Source organism: Anoplophora glabripennis, unplaced genomic scaffold, assembly GCF_000390285.2.
Source record: "Anoplophora glabripennis isolate ALB-LARVAE unplaced genomic scaffold, Agla_2.0 scaffold11, whole genome shotgun sequence".
Lineage (NCBI taxonomy): Eukaryota > Metazoa > Arthropoda > Insecta > Coleoptera > Cerambycidae > Anoplophora > Anoplophora glabripennis.
The window spans coordinates 1,090,460-1,103,951 of record NW_019416496.1 but is presented as its reverse complement, the minus strand read 5'-3'; positions in this window follow the sequence as shown (position 1 = coordinate 1,103,951).

Below are 13,492 nucleotides of genomic sequence, written 5' to 3'. Positions count from 1 at the left end.
AAGACATTTCCGAGATATAGGCGTAACACATCTTTTAAATAGAACACCTGTACATTTTTAGACTATAGAAAAACCCGTCAAAATTGCCTTTCAAATATATACAGGGTGATTCAGAAACAGTGACCAAAAATGAAACCTCGTATTCTTTGGTGAATATTAAGGGGAGTCTTTCGTATAAAGTTTTTGTCTAGGGCGCTTCATTAAAAAGATAAAGGGTGTTAAACTTCAAATAATATTTTTAATTTTTTTAAATTATTTAAAAACTAGTAAGTGAAATAATTTGAAATTGGGCACATGTCTTTATGTAAACATTGTCAAAAATCTGAGGCCTTTTTCTGAAATTTAGATGCTTAAGTGGCGGANAAAAAGATAAAGGGTGTTAAACTTCAAATAATATTTTTAATTTTTTTAAATTATTTAAAAACTAGTAAGTGAAATAATTTGAAATTGGGCACATGTCTTTATGTAAACATTGTCAAAAATCTGAGGCCTTTTTCTGAAATTTAGATGCTTAAGTGGCGGAAATACAGGGAATTGATGGCATATTTTCCTAAATAAAATAGTACGCCACTGCTCTACGTTATGTAACAATCATGATATTTTCGGAATCGTCTTTCAATTTTCTACAAATTACTACTCTCTTAAGTTTTTCGAATAGGTGTGAACAAAATGCAAGAGAGCTTTTTTTTTATTAAAAATAATACAGTAAATAAAACGCGCCTATTAATTTTTATGAAAATCCAGTGGCGTAGTTTTTCTGAGGGTTTTAATGACAGAGCTCTCCTGAATCTCCGCCTCTGGATGACAAATTTATACCGAATTATTATTTAGTTAGTTACATCATTACCCCAAGTTTCGTCAATCTGCGTCAAACAACAGAGATCATTGAAAAAATGTTATCAAAAACTTTAACGTTTAACGTCTTCTATTTTGGAAATCAACAACTTTAAGGCCCTGGTTTATTAAGGCTTTTGAGCCTAAAATGACCCAAGGAATCACCCCCTTAATTTATGACATAGACTTAGTATACACCCTATATAATAATTCTATGTACCACCAACCCGAGCATGTTCGGGTACTACATCCCACGGATATTCCGAAAATCTACAAAACTAATAATGTGATATCCATCGTATGTTTCAAGACAAAATGCCCGATATATTGAACCGACATGTCTCGAAGACATACGGCCAGTGTCCAGGGATATGCGCCAGGATTAGGACACTAACCGGACATCCCGGGGACAACTTGTGCTATTTGGGACGTTACTTTGGCCCACCCCGTACAAATCGCGTGCAAGTTTATGTTAGTTCAACAAAACGCCGAACCGCCAGCCGGCAAAGTGAAACAAAAACAAAAGTCAATAATTAATTTCAAACAGCCCGGAGGCCTTTAAAATATAATATTTATTTTTATGTATCCGACCGATTGCCGCATCAATCACTCTATTAAATTATCACTTATCGTGCTCGTCGGAGTCCGGCCAGTCGAATCTATGTAGGTTCATTTGTTTCCATTTTGTCATTCTGTCATTGAACGAAAAAAGGCTAATTTGATTTTACGGGAAACGTAGGTTTAATTTTAAAACAATGTTCGGTCGATTAGTAGGTGCGCTTTGTACGCCGTCGTTTGTTTTTCCAGCGTGAAATATTTCGATATAGAAAACAAGTGACGATTGTTGGACGCGATTTAAACGGAAATTGAAACTTCAGTTAAAAAAACGACGCCGAACATAGAAGTCCGACTGTTTTTTTAGTTGTAGGTGAAGAATTTATTTTCATTCCTACTAGTTTCTACTGTTGTTGTGCCATCATCAAAGAAGAAGAAAAATAACAATCATTGGACGCTCCAGTGTTGCGCTATGAAAATAACATCACGCCGTTGTACTATCTGGCACTTTCCTTGCACATAACCCCCCTTCGCTATAGGTCCCGTAACGACTCGCACTTGTGATAGAAAATAGTATGTGCAACTCGTTCGGAAAAGTTGCCATAGCGCCAGTTGGGCGTGGCGCTGTTGGCAACTTTTCCTCACTCGTTACCACAATGTACTATTAAAAAATGAAATGATATTATCCAGATTCATATATTTTTTATTGTGTTAGTTTTTTAAAACAGCAAAAATAATTATTTTAAAACATAAATTAGTTTGATTTATAATTAGTAACATCTACATACCAATATTGGTTTAATTTAACACAATTTTTTAATGTTCGGCGCTTTGTCCACAGTGATATCAACAAAGTGTGGTGACTTTAAAATAACAAGTCCCTAAATTATACAAAAACAATCTGTTTCGCTAACTTCGCACAATGTGAATTCCGGGTACGCTGATTGATGTTGTTCTGTGGTGGCGTACACAAAGCTTAGTTGTTAAAAAACTAATTATAACTCCAGTATTTATTTGATTAAAAAAAATAGAATTTTAGATTCGTGTTCAGGAAAACGCGTACTATTACCCGTAAAAAACTGATCCCCACCTACAGTTATATATCGGGAATATGGCAATGAAATCAAGACTCAAATTTTAAAATTTTATGTTACCGAAAAAAAATGGCAAGAAAGTTTTTTTTTTTTTCAAAGCAATTGAAATCTGTTAATAAATATGCAAACCGCCTTGTGTAAAAAAAATATTGATAGATTGTCAACGTAGTTTTTTGAAAAATGATTTTTAAAATTATGCTCTTATACAAAGGCTTTTATAAGGGTTGGGAAAATACTTTCATCAAACGTGAATATTGCTCTTAAAAATTGTTAGGATCGGGAAAATAAAATTATAGTTAAAGAAATAAATAGTACTAAACATTATCTATACTTCTATACTAATATTATAAAGAGAAAAGATTTGTATTTTTGTATGTATGTAGGTATGTTTGTTACGAATAAACTCAAAATCTACTGGACGGATTTCGATAATTCTTTCACCATTAGAATGCTACGTTATCCCTGAGTAACATACGCTATATTTTTTCATAGAAAAAAATAGGGATCCCTACTAAAACTTTAATAATGTAAACCAAAGTATGAAAAAAATTGCCGTAAAATGTCTTTCATCGCATGCCCTGCGGAAACTATGAATGATAGAACAGAGAAATGTCCTACAATATTAAAGAACATATCATCTATATACTTATACTAATATTATAAAGAGGAAAGATTTGTATTTTTGTATGTATGTATGTATGTTTGTTACGAATAAACTCAGAAACTACTGGACGGATTTCGATAATTCTTTCACCATTAGAATGCTACATTACACCTGAGTAACATAGGCTATATTTTTTATATCCCAAAATGTTTAAAATAAATGTCCACCCGTGCGAAGCCGGAACGGGCCGCTAGTAAACAATAAAGATATGCACTTACAATGTAATTATTGAGATAATGGAATGAATAGATAACGTTTTGATAAATTTGAACAAACATTTGATCTAATAAATGGAAATATGGCAACGCTGTACGATGTATATTTAACAGTTCGACTGACGCGCTATATTTGAATAGCTCGATTATAGACTAAAATTATCCCAGTCGAAAACAAAATGTAGCAATAATTAATATTAAACAAACTTTTCGTGATCTAATGCAATGTAATAGCAATTTGAAACAAAAATTGAAAGGATCTCTTTGCAAAACGAACAGTATAGATATTTTGTCATAACCTTCAATTTGACAAGGCGAAGTCTCACTACCATACACTGAGCTTATTGATATTTATCACATGGATTGTTGGTTTGCACATTTTGTTTTTTTCTCATTAATCCAGATTATATCTGTTTTGTACACCTTTTATATTGATTTTCAGTAATTACTTTTCCTTTGTGTCTTGGATGTTCATTCATGTTTATGGTATACGCGCTAAGTACAATAAGTTACCAAATTTCACCCAGTTTTACAATTTCTTAATGAATAAATAGACACTACTTTTATTGAAATAAAAAGTTAATTACCGTGCATTAAACACGAAAAATATATGCGAGCTAATATGTATTATGTAAATTTCATTCATCTAACGAGCGTTCAAATAAAAACGTGGTCGAAGTTGGCTCTGACACATTGGACGTAGGGAGTAGCTTATAGCGACCAACTTAACCTCATTTCTCAACGAGCTGTATAGCAGCTGTCAGTTTCAATAACGTTAATGACTATATAACTTTATTTTAAAGAATAATCGTGATAACAATAACAAACAATTAAAGGAGCTGCGGAAAGTGTCCCCCTCCTTGTTATAACAATAAATTAAAGCAGCTGCTGAAAGTGTCCCCCTCCTTGTTCCAAGCACTTTTCACACCTGTTCCTCAAAGAATTAAAGACATTTTCTAAGATGCTCGGGGTATTGTTAATTTCACGAATCTTGTCTATAAGTCGAGCCTGCAGATGGTTTAAATCAGGAATAGGCAGTTCAAAAATAGTGTTTTTAAGGTAAGGCCACAAAAAGAAATCACACGGCGTAATATCACATGACCTCGGTGGAAATTCATGTTCAGCATTGAGACTTATTAGTCGATTTTGGAAAACTTCCCTCAACATATTCATCGTCTCGCCTGCCGTATGTGCCCTTGCGCCATCTTGTTGAAAGTAAAAGTTTGTAATTTCGTTTTCTTCCAGCTGGTTAACAAAAGGAGCGATAATTTCTTCTCTATACCTTTGCGCAGTAAGAGTACCATTAAAAAAAATAGGTCCATAAATCCTCCTTCGATTGAGAGCACACCAAACTCCAATTTTTTGAGCGTGTAGAGGGCCCTCGACAAAAAAGTTATCTGGTTTTTCAGAAGACCACATTCTCATATTCTGTGAGTTTACGTAACCACTTAAATGAAACCAGGCTTCATCAGAAAAAAAGGTGATATTATGAAGTTCACCGTAGTTGTTTAAAAACCATTCACAAAATACAGCCCGTCGCGGAAAATCAACTTCATGAAGTTCTTGCTGACAAGTTAAACGATAGGAGAACAAACGCAAATCTTTTTTTAACACTGTGTGGCAGGTACCGACTGATACTCCCACCATTTGTGATAAAACACGTACAGAAGTTCTTGGCGCATTTTCCATTATTTGTTGGACATTTTCTTTTAATTCTTCAGTCCGCTTTTTAGGTCGGCCGCTTCCTTCTTTTCTTGTTACACTGCCCGTTTCACGAAAAACATTAACACAACGCTGAACTGCACTTTGAAAAATTTTGTACTCAACAACGCCGGGAAATTGATTTTGAAATTCTATGAAACATTCCTCAATAGAATACTTCCATATTCCATCAATCTTGCGTCCATTTCTAAAGTAGGACTCTATGATAAACACTTTTTGTTCTTGAGAAAACACCATTTTAAACGCTTTTTAAAACGAAAATATTCAAATTGATAGCGGCGATATAGCGCTTTGACAGATGACGTTTAAGTTCATTTGCTATACGCTACGCCCTACGTCCAAATTTTCAGAACCAACTTGACCACGTTTTTATTTGAACGCTCGTTAGATGTTTAATGATAACAATTCTTCTCTGTACGTAAAGCCTCCATTGCTTTATGTTCAAGGGTATATATTTTTCTAAGGTAAAATTGTTACAATTATTATTAGCGATTGCTCATCATTTATTACTTGTTAAAATATGTATATATTGTCGTGACTTCCCAGATATTGCAATAACAACTCCTTTGTTTCACATTTAACTTGTTTTATCATGATTACGTTGTTCGAAAAACAAATAATAAAGCACTTCTTGTGCTCACTTTACGCCCTACGTCCAAATTTTCAGAACCAACTTGACCACGTTTTTATTTGAACGCTCGTTATATTATATTTAGTTCGCTCAAATTAGTTTGTGTAAGGTTGGTACTGCAATGAAGCTCCTGTATCTAAACATACGCTTCCCTCCCGTACCGCCTGTCCTGCAAGAGATTTATCGAACCTCCTTAAAGTGAATTCACCTTGTATTTATTTGTTAGTTCTTTTCCTAATAAGGAGCCTATCTAAAGAAGAATTATTTTCAATTAAAAATTGTTAATTTTGTTTTAATATTTAGGAAATGTTTGTTTGATGAAAAAATTGAGCAATTTTAGGCTGCATATATACTCGTACATGTTCAGATTCGATTCGAATTGATATTCCAATTCGATTTTTCAATAAATGGATTCTAATCGATATCCGGATTTAAAGGTCTACTACCGATTCGACTTGACATTTCGATTCGATTCGACAACTCGATTCGATGGGATATCTCGATCCGATATTTCGATTAGATATTCCGATTTGATTTTTTCTGCGAATCGATGAATCGATTCAAAAATAAAATCAATTCGAATTTTTTGCCCAGGCCTAAATCTTGTATGTGAGGTTAGATATCTTTTTCACACCCAGATTTTTGGAATCGAAGAAAACTGTTTGATTTCATTTCATAGGACCTCTGTAACAAAAAATTTTTTTGAATATATTCGAATTAGCCGGACACCTTTATAACAGAGTAAAAAATGTCAAAGTTAATAAAAGATACGTACTCTATTTCTGCTCTTAAACAAAAATGACGACACAAATATGAAGCTTCTGAAACGGAGCGGCACGTATCGGACCCCGAGACATGTCGATAGGCTCCAGGGCCGTCACATATATAAATAAGTGAGCGGGGGACACTAGTAATATGACGTGGAACGTTCTTACTTTGACCCTAGAGGAGCCCTAAATAATGCCTCAGCCTTGGAGGGACGTGGAAGGTGAAATTTCCCCGGCCTGGCGTATTGATTGAGTGTTGACAGATGGCGATAAGGGTCGTTCTGCGGCCGGCGATATCTTCGCAACAAGGTGATGTGCACGATTCCTCGGAATTTGACACGCACCGCGCCAGGGAATCGCCCCGTCGACGGAGATAACGATTATGCGTATATAGTCCGGTACCCAGAGGTCCAGAAGTAGGTAGTTGTTTTCTGTAAACCCCAAAATTTGCTCACAAATCGGCTACAAGTGTGTTATACAAGGTGATTCACAAATGGTGACCAATGTAAATATTGTCCAATATTTGAGGCATATAAATGCTAAAGCCATATAAGGCTAAATAAAATAGTTAAATTACTACCCTCTTATGTTTTTCGAAAAAAGCCTTATTTTTCGAGTAAAACTTAAAAAACCAACCGAAAACGCTTTTACTTAAATCACATGTCAAGTACTAGTCATTATTAGGCTATTGATTGTGTCATATGGTATGGAACTATAGTAGGATCGTATTCGATGCAAAGTAGAGCAAAAAGTTGTGGGTCTTTTATCAAAGGAAAATCGTGTCATTATTTTTAGGAGGCGTAAGATGAACTATTTCAAATTTAAAATGAAATTCAATGTTAAATCTGAAATACCGCTGCATACGCACCGTGTTCTGGTAGTAGCTGTAGTCGCCCAGGTTCATCAAGTGTACGAAGTGGTCGGTTACACGTCAAATACNCATAATTTTAATTATCATATTTCTTCAATAATATTATCAAACTGCATATCAATTTATTCGTCGATTTCTTGAAGAATATCGTCTTCTGATACCTCTGTTTGTTGAGCATTGTCACAATTGACAATACGTATATTTTAGTTGAACAAATAGAAATTTTTGTAAATTAATATTTGTTAATTTGTCAAAAAAAATAAAGACTATACACGTTCGTATAACATTTATTTATTATTGATAAATTAATTTAGCATGTCTTTATTGATTAAAAATCAATTGCATATTCAACATAAAGTATTAAATCAATATCGTCATAAATTCAGTCTATTTTCATCGAAAAAACTTTTATAACCCATCATTTTGTAGGAAATTTTATATACTTTTTTTTTCTATGAAGCAATGCCTATCTCTGCTCAGAAAAAAGTTATTTGCATAAAAGTAAAAAAAAAAACAAAAAATTGAATTCTCTGCATTTTTTTTGTTAAATTGTTTTGCAGTAAATTAATTTTTTAAATTTTTTAAATAAGCTATTTCGATAGAAAAATCTCATCAAAAAATTTTTCCTATGCAATACCCTCAAATTTTTTGAGATATACTCAAAAAACCGTAAAGGTTGTATTTTCACCCCTATCTCCAAGTTCCACCCTCTAATTTAATAGCACTCCGCGGTTTTTTCTTTCTGAATAACCATTTATTTTGAACGATTTATGCAATAAAAACCCATCAACATTAGTCATTATTTTAATGATTTCGATCAAAAAACATAAGAGAGTAATAATTTGTAGAAAATTGAAACACGGATCCGAAAACATCATGGTTGTTGCCGTAAAGCAGTGGCGTACTATTTTATTTAGATAAATATGCCACCGATACCCTATATCTCCGCCACTGGAGCATGTAAATTTAAGGAAAAGTCCTCAGATTTTGGACAATGTTTACACGAATACATGTACCGTATTTCAATTTATTTCACTTACTAATTTTTAAATCATTTAAAAAAATTAAAAATATTTTTTAAGTTTAACACCCTGTATCTTTTTAACGAAGCGTCCTAGATAAAAACTTTATAGGAAAGACTCCCCTTAAAAGTCACCAAAAAATACGAGGTTCGCCATTTGTGAATCACCCTGTAGAATAACACATTAATATGCGCGAGCGTCGCATAGTAAGGAACAAATGTTATTAATAATAATTCACGTAGTTAAGAATGTGTATTGTCAGTTTTTCTTCAATATCCCAGTTGGATGGCAGTTTGCGAAGAAAATCAAGAGATTATTTTTTATATGAAATTTGCTATAAGATGGCATCGGTCAAATTTTTTTTGTTGCAAAAATAAGTTTACAAATAACAAAAAAATGGCAAAAATATATATATATTTTTAAATAGTTATCCATTCTCTATAAATTAATTAAATCTCATGAAACGTTCGCAAAATACATTTCAATTCATGTATAATAAGCTGCCAAACCTCACTATTGGACAGACGAGATGTTGCTGAGTTATTGGCATGTACACGTCATACTTATTGGGAAAGGAATGTTGATAAAATTTTTTCTAGACCTCCTATCTTTACAACGCTTGGTGAGTAGATACTATAAGACGTCAAGAATCAAGTAAGTACATAAGGTTTTATACGTGGTCATTATTTTTTAAGCGAATAATAAATTTATGTAGCAGCACGTAAATTTGATTTTTAGTACATTTTATGGGCGGTTTTTGAAACAGTGTTAAAAACATGTATTCAATTTCCGTGGTTGGAAACATATTTAGGTATTGAATTTTTGAAACCGAGAGAGTTGCACTAAACTAATTTGGACAGGACTAGCTAATATAATGCGAAACATCGCCTTACTGCCAAAAATGATGTCACCGCCGTTCTTGGTGGTGAAAATTCAAATTATTTGGAATTATTCAATTTTCGTGGTTGGAAACATACATAGGTATTGAATTTTCAAAACCGGGAGAGCTGCACTAACCAAATTTGGATAGGATATAGCCAATACAATGCGAAACATCGCCTTATTGTAAAAAATGATGTCACAGCCATTCTTGGTGGTGAAAATTCAAAATATTTACTTACTACAAACTTTAAAAATTCTTAATTAATAATTACTAAATTACTATTTACACTATTTAATGTGCCCAGATGACCTTAAACTATTGTGTGGAATAAATACCACAAAAGATTACCTCAAATTGTAAAATGCTCTTAATATACGGTATTTGAACATCTTTAAAATAGACTAAAAAAGTGTACAGTTTTGTCTCTACCTGCCCTGTGCATATAAAATATTAATCTGCCGTCCCTTCTCCCACACAATTCATCGCAGCTGGAAAAAAAAATAACTAGGGGTATTTTATGCTGTTCTTCGTCACACAGTTCCTTTAGTACGGTCTTCGGGTGCGACCTGTCAAAACTTTTGGGGCCTCCAGTGCCAAGATTCCGTCGAAAAGAATGTTACAATCCTCATCCGTTGAAAAGTAAGACACGGGGCCGTAAAATCGCGCCATTAACAAACTTTTGTGAGAGAATTAAATCCCTCACAAACGGCGCTCCCAGGGGAGTAGTCTACGCCTAACGCCACAGAGCGAAACAACATTTGACCCCGTGTTAAACGAATTACGGGAGCACACCTAAGTGATTCCAATTCTACTGTGACTTCGCCTTATTGTGTCGCAGAGGAAAGCCTGCGGAACGTCGCCGAAGGACCGATCGACTTGATCCCTGTAAAAAATTCAGAGCGGGGCGTCTGGTCAGATAGACAAATACTTTTATTCTACTCCTGTGCTTTAATTGATTTATTAGACGTTTATTCAGTATCAAATACTGCGTCGAGCGCAAAATTTATCAATTTTGTCGTTACCGTTTACCATGCAAATTCAGTAAAACCAGTAAAATTCAGAATTTATCTCCGTCGGAAATTGTGGAACATACCACAAGAACCGCAAACAATTTAGTACTAGCAAGAACATAAAAAAATTTACTCTTTACCGCAAGCGTAGGACCTTAAATGTTGGTAGTAGCGAAAAAATCAAAGAGGTCAAAATTGTACAAAATATAATTCTTTCCAACTTTGTTTATGTACTTTATGTCGTAAAGTTAATAGCAAACGAAATAATTCAATAATTACACTTTATCACTTTTTTCCCTCTTAACTTGAAAAATATCGATACCACGATAAAATTTGTAATAAAGAAGTTGTAGAAAATCGCATTTGCAACAACTTAAGTCCTTACCATTTTTGTTGTAAAGTTGAAAATGGCCGAGATATTGAGCAAAAACAATTCCTTTGAAACTAACTCCCGCAAGGTCCTACGCTCGCGTCTTTACCGCGTAGGGCCTTAAATATTGGTTATAGCGGCAAAATCAAAGAGATCAAAATTGTAGAAAATGTAATTCTTTCCAACTTTGTTTATGTACATTTATGTCGTAAAGTCAATAACAAACGAGATAATTCAGTAATTATGAAAATGGCCGAAATATTGAGCAAAAACGATTTTTCCTTAAATTCAAGTTGGCGGCTGATGCAGGGGTGGAATTCAGTCGTGATTCTGAATTTACACTACTATTGACCCCCCCCCCCAAAGGTTAGAACAATAAAATTGTGGTCCCTAATTTTTTCCCGGTTAAGCCCTTTTTTTGTCTAATCCGACTGGACTAATACCCATCAACTTCGAGTTGCTATACACTTAATCAATTTTTGTCATTTGAAAAACTAATGTAAACACTATCGCAACAATGATACTACTAAAATCGGATTTCAGTATTTGGAATCGCCTGGGGGGCACGTGGGCGAATGACGTTAGAGACTACAGCAGCCCAAAGATATAAAGGTTGAAAATACTACAACTTCAATAATTTTTTCTCGGAAACTATACCTAAGGATTTTACAATTTTTTTTTACGGTATTGACGGTATTTTTACGGGTCGCACAAGATTTTTAAAAATTTCCAAAATCGGCAAAAATTTATTTTTTTTTCTTTAATTTTTTTTTCTCGTTATTTTATCGTTTTCTAGGTTCAAATAAATCCTGATTCTGAAAATTTCAAATCGATATTTTAATTTCTAAAGGTCACTCATAATTATTTTAACTTTCAAAGTAGTGTACCTAAAATGTTTTCGAGCGACCTAAAAATAAATATCAACGAACTAATAATTTTTTTTATTGAATTTGATGAACAAAAGAATAGAAATAAATCACGAGACACTTAAATTTTAATAATTATAAATATTTTATATTCACAGTGCGGCAGTAAATTTTGCCTCGAGCAATTTTTTAAGTGTTTCGTGATTTATTTCTATTCTTTTGTTCATCAAATTCAATAAAAAAATTATTAGTTCATTGATATTTATTTTTAGAGGTCGCTCGAAAACATTTTAGGTACATTTGAAAGTTTAAATAATTATGAGTGACCAATAGAAATTAAAATATCGATTTGAAATTTTCAGAATAGAGATTTTTATTTCAACCTAGAAAATGATAAAATAACGAGAAAAATTTTTTTAAAAAAATTCAATTTTTGCCGATTTTGGAAATTTTTAAAAATCTTGAGTGACCTTTAAAAAATTTTTTTTTGAGCTGATTTTTTGAGGGGGTTCTTAAAACATGATAAACTAATATATTTTCACAACAGACACAAAAAAAAATATTTGTTTTTTTTTTTGGGGCCACCCTAATAAGGATGTTATGAGAAATTGTTTATTTTTTCCTGTTTTATTAGCTTTTTCTATAAATAGTATTATCTTTATATTTACCACTCCAAAATTTGTTTTGCAAATTATTGTGGGAAATATTAAAAAATGTTTGCGGGAATTTACGGTTATATCTTATTTATTTATGATATTTTCAGTTTTATGGCCTGCTAAAATCACTTTTTCCAGACATCCGATCAATAATAATTTTCAAGGTGATCATATTTAGGACATACCCTCGGTTACCTCAACATCATCAGGACGAATTCAAACAGATGCACTTCAACAATCCTCACCAGCTAATTTCGCCGTACGGAATAATCCTGTTTTTTTATTACCCGCGAAACGCATAAAAGGAAATGAAAAATTGCCCCCTCGTCAGTGCGAAATTACCATCTACTAATACTCATTACACTTTATAACTCCAGTCCAATCTGTCAGCCTCTTGCGGAGTCGGACCGTGGCCGCCCCTCCCGCCCCCGAATTTGGGGCATCCCCGAGCTCGTGTAATGATATTTCTCGGCGGGACGTCGGGTAATTGAGTTAGGGAAAACGACTAGTCCCGACGCCAGGTGGCGCGCGCTACGTGGACGGTTTAGCGACGGCCTACGATGCGATGTCCCCAGTGATGCCGAATTTCGTGATTTTTCCCTAGTTCTAGGGAAAAATACTCGACATGATGTCGCAGTTTGTAAAAAGTAATATCGTTATTTTATCATCACAAATAGCTTTGTGTGACCTAAATACCAATGTTAGCTTTGTTGTTTAATTCTATTTATATCTATAGTCCTATTGTATTGTTGATTATCCTGTGTATGTCGGTATTTCTATGTACAACTTTAATATTACGTATTTATTTGATAAAACTGTCTTAATTTTAATTATGGTGTATATAAATATTTTTGGATACAGATTATTGATAACAGAGTATAAAATTGTACTAAGATATCTTGCCATCTTATATAGGGTGATCCATTAACGGTATCGAGCGGCTGTATATATGAAACTAGACGTGCTACGATTATGGGGTAAAAAATCTATTAACAAATTGATATAAAATATTTTCAAGTTTGTAACTTCACCGCTAGGGGGCGCAACTGCTAGTGTTACAGAAAATTGTCGGTTTTTCGAAATTTAGCTCATATAACCTAAGTTGAAAATACATTTTTTAGATACACTGTTAAACCGTTCACAAGTTTTGTTTTAACTTTTTTTTTTGTTATTACCGTAGCGACGTCAGTATGAAGGACGCTATCTTGAAATTTTTATATTGTCATAACTTCTAAATGCCTTAATCGATTTCAATAAACGATGGCTCATTTTAAAGAACTATTAATAAAATTTATTTTTATGATATAGGAATAAAAATATTATTTTCCTGCG